The sequence below is a fragment of the Lissotriton helveticus genome, chromosome 12 (assembly GCF_964261635.1).
Source record: "Lissotriton helveticus chromosome 12, aLisHel1.1, whole genome shotgun sequence".
Lineage (NCBI taxonomy): Eukaryota > Metazoa > Chordata > Amphibia > Caudata > Salamandridae > Lissotriton > Lissotriton helveticus.
The window spans coordinates 133,030,317-133,043,187 of NC_136073.1; the positions used below are offsets into that span (position 1 = coordinate 133,030,317).

A 12,871-nucleotide genomic window follows, 5' to 3' on the forward strand; every position below is an offset into this window, starting at 1 on the left:
TTTGGTGAGACAAGTGTGCCTTCTTTTATGTTCCATAAATGCAATCTTTCCCTGACCCCTTTATTATATAGCTCTTCAAGTAAAAAAGATAAAGCACTTACAAAGGAGCCTCAAATACTCAAAGATGGTAGACTTCTGTAATATGGGCCATAGACTAAAAGCAGCACGAAAACAGAGTGCAATAGGGTCCCAAAAACCTGAGTGCCACATGAGAGTATGCATGAAAGCCTATCCTTTTCCAAACTAGAGATATACTCATGCAATTTTTGTTTTTAGGAGAGAATGTGCCTGCTGAAAAAACATTATTTTTAAAAAGTGCATTGCAGAATGCAAGGAATTTGCTGTGGGACACCTTGAAAACTTTCATACAGATTATTTGCACAAAACTTACAGTCAGTTGTTGTGGCCAAGTGGTTAAGGCGATGGACTAGAAATCCATAGGGGTCTCCCCGCGCAGGTTCGAAGCCTGCCAACAACAAGAACATTTTTAACATCGGCTACAATTTCAGAAGTTAACATTTAGAATTTCTTCCATGTCAGTTTTATAAATAGGTGGCTTATTTTGGTGTCACTATTGCCCTTTCACATATTTATTATCGCTACCCCTTTCATATCTTTGCTATAACTCTCGTCCTACATTAGCGCTGGTGCAAACACTTCAAATTATTATACCCTGGCTCTCTCAGTCATACCATTCATGCACTTGAAACTTACTTTACCAATAAAAGAAGCAAATAGAAAAATAAAACAAAAGTGCTTGCTGGATTAGGCAAACACACTTCATAAAACTGCATTTTCTTTCCTATTCTCCCCGTGTTACAAGCTTAACTGCTCCCTGTGTAATTTCTCTTAGCCTGCTGTCCCAGGAAGAGAAATTTATCTACAGGCTCTTTCCGTTTTTTTTTCCTAGTCTTTCTTTCCCTTTTCTTAGATTTGTAACTGTTCCTTTATGTGCTCTATTTAGGCGCCATTAATCTCATTTGAGCTCCTTGTACCGGCTGCTGTTTTCTCCACACCTCATACTGCCTTTTCCCTCTTTCACTCTTTCTCTGAGGTTGGTGGCTACTTTCCAAAGCTTCTGATGCCCCAATGTTCCTTCATCTTGTTGTCAGACATGAATTGGAAAAGCAACCAAATTAACAAGCCTTTACCACTCATACATGGCAGAGGTTTATACTTTAATTCAATGAGCTAAGAAAAGCGTGTTGTGGGGCCCCTACGAGCCATGGTGCTTGCTTCATCATAATTAGGCACGCAGTCATTAGCCACAGCTCTGATCATGGGTCACTGAGGTCAGTTTCAATAATTCCTCAAAAATCTAACCATGCAGTCCCCCCTAACTGTGTAGTTATCTTGCTTTACTGCTGTTTGTGTGATTAGCTGGGAGGAGCTCACGGCAGCATCCTCCCTATAAAAGTGTAGATGGACCGCTCCTTAACTTTTTCTTGCTTCACATACAGATGGCTTGAGGAGGTACAGGGGAGATGCAGGTCTAATAGACAGAATAGAAGATATGCGCCAGGTTTGTTTCTCTGCATTGGTGTCCCATTACAGGCCCACAAGTGTATGCCTTAAATTGAACTCGGATACGTCCGAGGTGGTCATCTTTGGAAACTTAACCCCAGATTGGTCCTCCCGCTGGTGGCCACAGTCCATGGGTTCACCTCCCACTCCCGTCAGCAAAGTGAGGAACCTAGGTGTCATGTTTGATGACCGTCTCACTTTCTCCCCCACGCAAATCAGATTGCCTCCTCCGCGTTCTACAAACTACGAATCATTAAAAAAATCCTCCCTTTCCTTCCTGCTTCAGCTGGTAAAACCCTGATCACGTCCTTGGTCTTATCCACCCTGGACTACTGCAATGCTCTATTCTTGAACTCCCAAGAGAGAGTCCTCAATAAGCTGCAAACCATTCAAAATGCTGCTGCCAGACTGCTGGGTGATATCCCCAAATTTCAATCAGTCTCAGGCACCATCAGAGAATTGCACTGGCTTTCCATCAGGAACAGAACTAAGTTTAAGGCTCTGTGCATTGTCTATAAGGCGTTGCACAACCAGGGACCAGCCTTTCTCACTCAACAACTTGTTCCCTACCGGCCCACCAGGTCCCTGCGGTCCTCTGATCGCCTCCAGCTGGAAGTACCCCGTACCAAACTGGTCTCATGGGGTGACAGAAGATTCCTCGTTTCAGCACCCAAGCTCTGGAACTCTTTGTCACTACTCATAAAGAACAGCCCCTCCCCATGGTCCTTTCGAAAGCAACTCAAAACGTGGTTATTTGACCAATAATTACATCCTCCTGTAGGGCTGAATTTAGCAGATACTAGCGCCGAGATGCCCATGGGCCTTCGTAGCGCTTTATAAATGTTTAAATAAATAAATATGTGTGATCTTTGACTTCTGGCAGTTCACAAGCAGGCGGCCAGGAAACGGTTTCAGCCCTACAACCACTGAGGAGACAAAGCCTTTGTATAAGGAATGAGGAAGCAATGAACACATTCAACCTATCACAGGAGTTCCCTGAGTGTTCCGAATTATAAATTCTCCATGTCACTGTATGCTATTGAGCCCAAGTAGCTCGCCGTGATCGTATAGTGGTTAGTACTCTGCGTTGTGGCTGCAGCAACCTCGGTTCGAATCCGAGTCACGACATTGTGGTTGGCAATGTCACGGCAGTTGGGTTTTTCTTTTACAGAATTACCAAATGTACCAGTTGTTTTTGTAAAATGTCTATTAAAAACAGATCCTTTAAAATATTTAAACGATCTAACGACAAATTATTTAAACACACATGATTATAAGATGTAGCCTTATTTTTGTTTTTAGGAGAGAATGTGCCTGCTGAAAAAAACATTATTTTTAAAAAGTGCATTGCAGAATTTCAGGAATTTGCTGTGGGACACCTTGAAAACTTTCATACAGATTATTTGCACAAAACTTACGGTCAGTTGTTGTGGCCGAGTGGTTAAGGCGATGGACTAGAAATCCATTGGGGTCTCCCGCGCAGGTTTGAATACTGCCAACAACTAGAAACTTTTTAACATCGGCTACAATTTCAGAAGTTAACCTTTAGAATTTCTTCCATGTCAGTTTTATAAATAGGTGGCTTATTTTGGTGTCACTATTGCCCTTTCACATATTTATTATCGCTACCCCTTTCATATCTTTGCTATAACTCTCGTCCTACATTAGCGCTGGTGCAAACACTTCAAATTATTATACCCTGGCTCTCTCAGTCATACCATTCATGCACTTGAAACTTACTTTACCAATAAAAGAAGCAAATAGAAAAATAAAACAAAAGTGCTTGCTGGATTAGGCAAACACACTTCATAAAACTGCATTTTCTTTTCTATTCTCCCCGTGTTACAAGCTTAACTGCTCCCTGTGTAATTTCTCTTAGCCTGCTGTCCCAGAAAGAGAATTTTATCTACAGGCTCTTTCCGTGTATTTTTCCCAGTCTTTCTTTCCCTTTTCTTAGATTTGTAACTGTTCCTTTTTGTGCTCTATTTAGGCGCCATTAATCTCATTTGAGATCCTTGTACCTGCTGCTGTTTTCTCCACACCTCATACTGCCTTTTCCCTCTTTCTCTCTTTCTCTGAGGTTGGTGGCTACTTTCCAAAGCTTCTGATGCTCCAATGTTCCTTCATCTTGTTGTCAGACGTGAATTGGAAAAGCAACCAATTTAACAAACCTTTACCACTCATACATGGCAGAGGTTTATACTTTAATTCAATGAGCTAAGAAAAGCGTGTTGTTGGGCCCCTACGAGCCCTGGTGCTTGCTTCATCATAATTAGGCACGCAGTCATTATCCACAGCTCTGATCATGGGTCACAGAGGTCAGTTTCAATAATTCCTCAAAAACCTAACCATGCAGTCCCCCCTAACTGTGTAGTCATCTTGCTTTACTGCTGTTTGTGTGATTAGCTGGGAGGAGCTCACTCCAGCATCCTCCCTATAAAAGTGTAGATGGACCGCTCCTTAACTCTTTCTTGCTTCACATACAGATGGCTTCAGGAGGTACAGGGGAGATGCAGGTCTAATAGACAGAATAGAAGATCTGCGCCAGGTGTGTTTCTCTGCATTGGTGTCCCATCACAGGCCCACAAGTGTATGTGTGATCTTTGACTTCTGGCAGTTCACAAGCAGGCGGCCAGGAAACGGTTTCAGCCTATCAACCACTGAGGAGACAAAGCTTTTGTATAAGGAATGAGGAAGCAATGAACACATTCAGCCTATCACAGGAGTTCCCTGAGTGTTCAGAATTATAAATTCTCCATGTCACGGTATGTTATTGAGCCCAAGTAGCTCGCTGTGATCGTATAGTGATTAGTACTCTGCGTTGTGGCTGCAGCAACCTCGGTTCGATTCCTCGTCTTGGCAATGTCACGGCAGTTGTGTTATTCTTTTACAGAATTACCAAATGTACCAGTCGTTTTTGTAAAATGTCTATTAAAAACAGATCCTTTAAAATATTTAAACGATCTAACGAATACATTATTTAAACACACATGATTATAAGTGTGAGAAGTTGGCCTGGTATGTGATGCTCACTAGTTCTAGTGATCACCTTGTACCATGCCAAGCAACCCTTATGGTGCAGGTTGTCAAGTCAACCTTATAGATAAGCTATCCTAGGGGTAGCATGGACTAAGCAGTCTTAGGCTAAACTCTGTAAAGGCATGTGAAGCAAGCTGTTTTACCATACACAATCCCTCGAATACCAAATGAAAGGACACCACACAGATATATATTGAAAATATATATAGATTTATTAACTACAAATCTCCCCTGGTCTCTTTATGAGCACAGAAGCACAAGCGTTAAACACAAGACAGTTTAAAATACACAAAAGTTGCACAATATGGATGAGCCCTAGGGGCCACCTAAACCATATACTAAGAAAGTGGTATAAGAGATTCCAATCGAAGAGGAAGTAGGCCTAGGGCCTTTGGAATCACTGGAGCTGATCAGGACTAGCAATGACTAAGTCGGGAAAGGCCCACGGGACTCGGGTGCAATGTTTAAAGTGCACGCATTCACCAATGTAAAGTCTATGGTGCGTAAAAAAGTACAAAGTTAGTTACAGAGGAACCTGCCGAGTGACCTAGAGGAATGAAACTTTAGACACAGACCCTAGAGGTGTGTACCAGTGTGGGAACACCGGCGTTGCTGAGTTACCTCACCCACAGGACGCGGGTGCATAGGGTCGAAGTAGTGTCGGGTTTCGTCACGCTGGTCGATGGTGCTTGGAGCTGAAGATGCTGCAGGCGGCTCGATGTGAAGAGTTCCGGTGGATCCAAGGGTGGATCGGAAGTCGTGAAGACCTGAAAGCAGAGGGGACAATGTTCAAAGTCACTAGCCAATGACTACCGTGGAACCAGGCTGGAACCAGGCGATGTCGGGTGCAAACAGACATTGAGGTATAGCTTCTCTCTGCAGCCACGTGGACACGAGGGATCGAGGACGTCCAGGAGTCGGTCTCGAGCTATCCCACGCAAGCTTCTCGCTGTTGGCGGTGTTGGCAACTTGATTGGAGCAAACAGGCCTTGGCTAATGCAAGCCACGCAGGAATCAAAAAAGGCTTGTCACTCGGACCAGCAAGGTCAGAGCGGGTGCTCCCTTTTACAGGAGCAAGGGCAAGTCCGGAGAAACCAGACTCGCAGTAAAAGTTGAAGGTTTTGTCGTCAAGATGGCCGCTAGCCACGTGGCAAGTGGCCGGGATGGCACGTCGAGTGGCACGGTGCAAAAGGGCCCCACGCAGATCGTGGAGAAGCTGGGGGGCTGATATTTGGTGCAAGGGCTGCTCGGTGGTAGGGGTTCTCAGTCCCCAAAGCACAACATCGAGGGTACCTCTGATGCTGCGCAGTCAGCTTTTCAGGGGTCTTCCAAGAAGTCCGGTCCCACGTCTCTCAGTGCGTCCACGGGTCCCTTCTTTGCAGGGACTGTGAATCGGGCTGTGGGAAGTCTGGGAGTCTGGGTCTTGTCAGGCTCTGGGCTCGGACTCCGGTGGGAGGCGGCGGCAAAGCAGAAGTCAAGTTGCTGGTTGGTGCCTGTATTCACAGGGTGGTCACTCCTTGGCCACAAGGGAGATTCTCTTCCGTCTTCTGAGCAGCAGAATGTCGAAGTCCAGTCTTCTTCTGTATTTCAAGTTGATTCAGGATGATCTGCAGTCTCAGGACACAGCTCCCACTCTTATTCGAATCTGGGGGGCCGGATCACCTACTAGGTCCCTCCTCTGGGTGGGACCAGGAAGGGGGGTGGTTACACCCCCTTTCCTTTGTCCAGTTTCGCGCCAGGACTGGGGCAGGAAAGCCCCAGCACCGGTTTGAACTGGCCTATGCACGGGGACACCTTGTGTGCCCCAGGCATGTCTGATTCTATTCAGCCCTGTCCTACCCAATACACAAAATACTGTCTGGGGTGGTGCTAGCACCTCCCAAGGCAGGAAACCCTTTGTCCAAGCTGCCCTCGCTGGAAGGACTCCCAGCAACAGGAAGTCAGACTTGTGTCTGTGGTGGCAGCATCCATTTTGCGATACTGAGGCTCTGTTTAACTTTAACCGGGGTTCAGGTTAGGTACATGCCGTGTCCCTCTAGAAGGGTGGAATGCTACCCCCGTCGCCAGAACTGGCGAGGGGGTAGTATTCCAATTCGTATGACACCTTACTCGACATGTTTCGATAAAGCCAAACCCAAGATAGCATTTAACCGCGAGGATTATAATGCATTTAAGAGTATATGGTATGGCAGTATCATGAAACAGCTAAAGGACATGGTTCCGAAAGCTTCAGACAGGCTCAGCTCATGCCAGAGCACCATCTCACATATTTCCAAGCACTCTGCCTCCAGGATTGATGAGGCCTTCCATAGGAGTGGCTGATAGGAACATATGTGTCCATTTTAGGTTAGGTATAGGCATACTACACCTAAGTAAGGGGTGGTTACACCGACTTACCCCAGCTGAGTGATTCAGCCAGTTGTGTCAAATATGGAGGCCAGGCCAGGGGTGGCGCAATACGTGCTGCAGCCCCTGGTAGGCCTTGGAAGCACCTATACCCTGGGTACCTGGGTACACTGTTACAGGGGCCAATAAGGTGAACCAGTTCCAATTTCGTTATGCACCTAAAGTGCATGGGTTACAATTTAGAGAGAGAACAGCAGGCTGTGGGTCTGATTAGCAGGCCCACAGGCACATTAAGTCATAAACCAGTGAAGCAAAAAGCAAAAATTTGGGGTGACCATAGGATAGCAGACCCTACTCTCCTACACAACCCCCCCCCCCAAACGCAGGGACATTAGACTAACCTTGACCAGTTGTGTCTTCATGTTCTAAGTGGAAGTACCTGGAGAGACCATCTGCATTACCATGGTCAGTCCCTGGGCGGTGCTCCACTGTAAAGTCCATCCCCTGTAGGGAAATGGACCACCTTAGCAGTTTGGGGTTTTCACCCTTCATCTGATTAAGCCATAAGAGGGGCTTATGGTCGGTCTGAATCTTGAAGTGAGTGCCAAACAAGTATGGTCTCAACTTCTTCAGGGCCCACACCACAGCAAAGGCCTCCCTCTCAATGGCTGACCAACGTTTCTCTCTGGGGGTCAGCCTTCTGCTAATGAAAGCAATGGGCTGGTCTTGACCATCTACATTAAGTTGTGAAAGCACAGCTCCCACTCCCAACTCAGAAGCATCTGTTTGGACAATAAACTATCTTGAGTAGTCAGGACTCTTCAGGATAGGTGCAGAGCACATGGCCTTCTTCAGGTCATCAAATGCCTTTTGACAGCTTACTGTCCACTGAACCTTTTTGGGCATCTTCTTAGATGTCAGATCATTAAGAGGAGTCACAATGGACCCATAGCTCTTAACAAACTTCCTGTAGTACCCAGTCAGGCCCAGGAAAGCTCTGACCTGAGTCTGGGTAGTTGGAGGAGTCCAGTCCATTATGGTCTGAATCTTACTCTCCAGTGGTTGAACTTGGCCTCCACCCACAAGGTGGCCCAAGTACACAACCTTACTCTGCCCTATCTGGCACTTGGTTGCCTTGATAGTGAGGCCTGCCTTTTGCAGAGCCTCTAGCACTTCCTTTAGGTGGACCAGGTGATCCTCCCAGGTGGAGCTAAAGACAGCAATATCGTCCAGATATGCTGCACAGAAGTCATCCATCCCAGTAAGGACTTGATTCACCAACCTTTGGAAGGTGGCAGGTGCATTTTTCAAACCAAAGGGCATTATCACAAACTGATAATGTCCACTGGGGGTAGAAAATGCTGTCTTGGCTTTAGACTCCTCAGCTAACCTGATTTGCCAGTAGCCAGCTGTCAAGTCAAATGTGCTCAAATACTTGGCAGAAGCCAATTTCTCTATGAGATCATCTGCCCTTGGAATAGGGTGTGCATCTGTCCTGGTGACAGCATTGAGTCCTCTGTAATCCACACAAAATCTCATCTCTCTCTTTCCATCTTTGGTGTGAGTTTTGGGGACCAGAACCACTTGGCTAGCCCAGGGGCTCTCTGAAGGCTCAATGACACCTAATTCCAGCATCTTTTGCACCTCAGCCTTGATACAGTCTCTGACATGGTCAGGCTGCCTGTAAATTGTGTTCTTTACAGGAAGACTATCACCAGTGTCCACCACATGGGTACACCAGTTAGTCTGACTGGGTGTCAGGGAGAACATATGTCGATATGACTGCAAAACCTGTCTACAGTCATGTTGCTGATGTTCAGTGAGGCTGCCATCTAAGGCCACACCATCAACTGAGCCATCCTCAGGATTCTGAGTCAGCAGGTCTGGGAGAGGGTCACTCTCTTCCTCCTGCCCCTCATCTGTAGCCATGAGCAAGCCCATGTCTCTCCTGTCAACATATGCTTTCAGCCTGTTAACATGGAGCACCCTGTGGGGGCTCCTGGGAGTTCCTAGGTCCACCAAGTAGGTAACCTCTCCCTTCTTCTCAATGATTGTATGGGGTCCAGACCATTTGTCTTGGAGTGCTGCTGGGGCCACTGGCTCCAACACCCATACTTTCTGCCCAGGCTGGTACTCAGTCAAGACAGCCTTTTGGTCATGCCAGGCTTTCTGTAATTCCTGGCTAGCCTCAAGGTTTTTGGATGCCTTCTCCATATACTCAGCCATCCTGGAGCGGAGACCAAGTACATAGTCCACTACGTCCTGCTTGGGCTTTTTGAGAGGTAACTCCCATCCTTCCCTCACCAGACATAGGGGTCCTCTTACAGGGTGCCCAAAAAACAATTAAAAGGGGCTGAAGCCAACCCCCTTTTGTGGGACCTCTCTGTAAGCAAACAGAAGGCAGGGCAGAAGGATATCCCATCTTCGCCTGAGCTTTTCAGGTAATCCTTTGATCATGCCCTTTAGGGTCTTGTTAAATCTTTCAACAAGCCCATTGCACTGTGGATGATAGGGAGTGGTGAACTTGTAGTTGACACCACATTCCTTCCACATAGCTGTCAAGTATCCTGACATGAAGTTTGCACCTCTATCAGATACTACCTCCTTAGGAAACCCCACTCTGGAGAAAACTCCAAGTAAGGCCCTGGCCACAACAGGAGCTGTTGTGGTCCTAAGTGGAATTGCTTCTGGGTACCTGGTGGCAATTTCCACCACCACCAGTATGAAACTGTGCCCAGATGCTGTAGGGGGATCCATTGGTCCAACAATGTCAATCCCTACCCTTTCAAAGGGCACCCCCACCACAGGTAGTGGTATCAGGGGGGCCTTTGTGGTACCACCTGCTTTGCCACTTGCTTGGCAGGTTACACAGGAGCGACAAAACTCCTTTGAATCTTCTGACATGTGAGGCCAGTGAAAGTGACAGACAAGTCTGTCCCATGTTTTGTTCTGGCCTAGGTGTCCTGCTAAGGGAATATCGTGTGCCAAGGTAAGAAGGAAGCCCCTAAATTGCAGAGGTATGACCAACCTCCTGGTTGTACCAGGCTTGGGGTCTCGACCCTCTGAATAAAGGAGCCCATCATCCCAATAAACTTTATGGGTACCTTGAGCATTCCCAGCAGCCTCAGCAGCAGCCTGCTGTCTGAGGGGTTCAAGAGAAGGACAGGATAACTGAGCCTGCCCAAAGTCTTCCCTAGAAGGTCCCCCTGTCCCCAGAAACTCAACCTGATCAGGTTCAAGCTCTATAGGGACAGTTCCTTCAGGGGTCTCAGAATCATCTTCCTGTGAAGGCTGATCCTCACTTGTAGGCATTTGGGAAGGCACAGCCTTTACCCTCCTGTTCCTTGTCTTGGGAGGTACTTGGCCCATTGTTCCAGGATCCAAGACCTGAGGTTCAGAGAGGCACTTTTTGGCCTGTGACCTGGTCACAGCCAGGACATGTGATGATATCCCTAACATCTCTGCATGAGTCCTGTACTCAACTTCTGACCATAGAGAGCTCTCCAGGTCATTGCCCATCAAACATTCTACTGGGAGATCAGCACTAACCACAACTCTTTTTAGGCCAGTTACCCCTCCCCAGGAAAAGTTAACAATTGCCACACTATGTGTAGTAGTGACATTGCTTGCATTGGTCACCGGGTAATTATCACCTGGTATGTACTGTCCAGGGTCCACAAAGCTAGGCGTCACCATAGTGACACTGGCACATGTGTCCCTGTATGCTTGAGCCACTTTTTCATTAATCAGAGGTGTCTGTCTGTACTTGCCCAAATTATTGGGACTGACAGTAGGGGAAAAATCAATTTCCCCATCACAAATCAGAACAGCCTGTGTAGGAGTTCTGACTAGGCCAGAATCTCCATCAGTTCCCAAGGTGATACCCACTACCCCCTTAGTCTATAGACCAACACCGCCAACTGTAATAGTGGGTGCAGGTGCCTTAGGGGCTGCAGTGTTGGGGGCTCCACCCTTTTTACAATCACTTGTCCAGTGAGTGGTGTTTTTGCAAAAGCTACACCAGGGTTTTCTTTGACGTTCTTTCTTCTTCTCCTTGGAAGTTTGGGACCCTCCCTCAGTATTAGTTTGGGGCCCTGTTGAAGACTTCTGGTCTTTAGCTTTCTGCTCCCCACCCTTCTGGTCTGTTTTCTTTTGGTCAACACCCTGGTTCTGGTTCTGGTTCTTTTTCTTAACTCTGGTTCTAACCCATTTGTCTGCCCTCTTTCCCAATTCTTGGGGAGAGGTTAGATCTGAGTCAACCAAATGTTGATGCAACTGCTGGTTCTGACAGTTATTTAAAATCTGTTCTCTCATAAGCAAATTGTACAATCCTTCATAGTCTGTAACCTTACTTCCCAGCAACCAGCCCTCCAAAGCTTTAGTGGCACATTCAACAAATTCAGACCAGTCCTGAGTCTGTGTCTTCTGGGTATCTCTGAACATTAACCTGTACTGTTCAGTGGTTAAGCCTAACCCATCAATCAGAGCACTCTTCAGGACTAGGTAGTTTCTAGAATCCCCATTACTAACTGTGAGGAGTCTGTCTCGGCCTCTACCTTCAAAGGAGAGCCACAAGATTGCTGCCCACTGCTCCTGAGGGACCTGCTGTACTTTGCAAGCTCTCTCAAGTGCAGCCATCCACTTGTGGATATCATCCCCAACTTTGTAGGGGGGCAAAATCTTACTCAGGTTTCTATTGTCATAGGACCTGTCTTTATCCTTAGGGATAGTGCTGCCACCAGTGGATCCTAATCCACTCTCTCTAGGCTGCCTTGCTCTAGCAAGTTTCTCTTTGGCCAGGGCAACTTCTAACTCTTGCTTATGGATCCTAAGTTCAGCCTCTCTCATTTTGGCCTCATGTTCCCTTCTCTGAGGGCTAGTCAACTCCCTTCTGGAGTTGCCATGAGAACCTCTAGAAACATGGGAAGTATTGGATTCACCTGAGTGATTCCTTCTCCTCCTATGCTCCTGGTTAAGTCCACTTGGGGGTCTGAATGGGTTGGACCCACCTTCAGTCCCAAATAAGCTTAAGTTAGCCTGGTTAAGCCTGCTGACTAACACCTGGCTATTTCTACCATCATCAGAATCACTTTCTTCCTCCTCCTCCTCCTCTTCCTCTTCCTCAGGCTGAGTATTCCCAGTGGTCTGGTCTTCCTCATCTATCTGGATGACAGAGGCAGGGGCATCAGGGTTATCATCTTCAGTGGGAGAGCCTCCCTCTCCAGTCCCTGAGGGGCCTGGTTTGGGGGTCTTTAGAGCTTCAGACTGGTCTAACAGCTCTCTGAGGTGTCCTGCTGTAGGAGTAGGACCTGTTTTGATTCCTCTCATGGAACACAGTTGCCTCAGTTCCTTAAAAGGAAAGATAGCAAATTTGGATGGTGCCCTTGGAGGGTCACTCTCAACAGAGATAGGTCCAGTGGATCCCTCTGCTCCAGACATTGCTCTAGTGTGGTGGATGTGTTGCAATCTACCTACACTTGTGTTTTCCTACAAAACCTATCTAGTAGTTGTAGTCAGGGTGTGCTACTCCCTATCCTCTACAACAACTAAGTTCAGTAGAACTTAAGTATACTAGTCTTGTTTTAGTGTACCTATCAGGTACCTGTATGATCTTTCAAATGATACTCTCAAAGATTGTAATGGTAAAACAACAGCAAGCTCAAATCCCAATCCGCTGCTCACCAATGTGAGAAGTTGGCCTGGTATGTGATGCTCACTAGTTCTAGTGATCACCTTGTACCATGCCAAGCAACCCTTATGATGCAGGTTGTCAAGTCAACCTTATAGACAAGCTATCCTAGGGGTAGCATGGACTAAGCAGTCTTAGGCTAAACTCTGTAAAGGCATGTGAAGCAAGCTGTTTTACCATACACAATCCCTCGAATACCAAATGAAAGGACACCACACAGATATATATTGAAAATATATATAGATTTATTAACTACAAATCTCCCCTGGTCTC

General features: G+C 46.7%; 2 non-coding genes across 2 annotated transcripts; both read left to right on the forward strand.

The window, feature by feature from the left end:
* Nucleotides 1-396: 396 nt before the first annotated feature.
* Nucleotides 397-478, forward strand: TRNAS-AGA (transfer RNA serine (anticodon AGA)). The gene has a single exon. It is a non-coding gene; the product is annotated as a tRNA-Ser (tRNA).
* Nucleotides 479-2,947: 2,469 nt separating this feature from the next.
* TRNAS-AGA (transfer RNA serine (anticodon AGA)) lies at nucleotides 2,948-3,028 on the forward strand. The gene has a single exon. It is a non-coding gene; the product is annotated as a tRNA-Ser (tRNA).
* Nucleotides 3,029-12,871: the final 9,843 nt, after the last annotated feature.